Below are 306 nucleotides of genomic sequence, written 5' to 3'. Positions count from 1 at the left end.
GTTGGCCTGATAGCGAGCCGGCATGATTCGTTGGTTGCGACCACGGACGGGGGAAGCACTGAGTTGTGAGCAAATAGTGTCTTTGATGTGAGTATATTGACTAGAGGGAGACCTCGTGGTTCAGTCGGAGGTGTGCGGGCTGTTGCGACAGTTGCACGGGAAACCTTGGCTGACGGTGTTCAGTCTGGTCGGAGGACGTGCGGGCCGTGTTGACAGTGGCATGGAGGTCCTTGACAGATGGACGGTGTTGCGGGATTCGAGGACGAATCCTTATTGGTGGGGGAGAATTGTAACATCCGCGAACCA

Source organism: Camelina sativa, chromosome 17 (genome assembly GCF_000633955.1).
Source record: "Camelina sativa cultivar DH55 chromosome 17, Cs, whole genome shotgun sequence".
Classification (NCBI taxonomy): domain Eukaryota; kingdom Viridiplantae; phylum Streptophyta; class Magnoliopsida; order Brassicales; family Brassicaceae; genus Camelina; species Camelina sativa.
The sequence above is the reverse complement of the archived record's forward strand: the minus strand, read 5'-3'. Positions refer to the sequence as shown.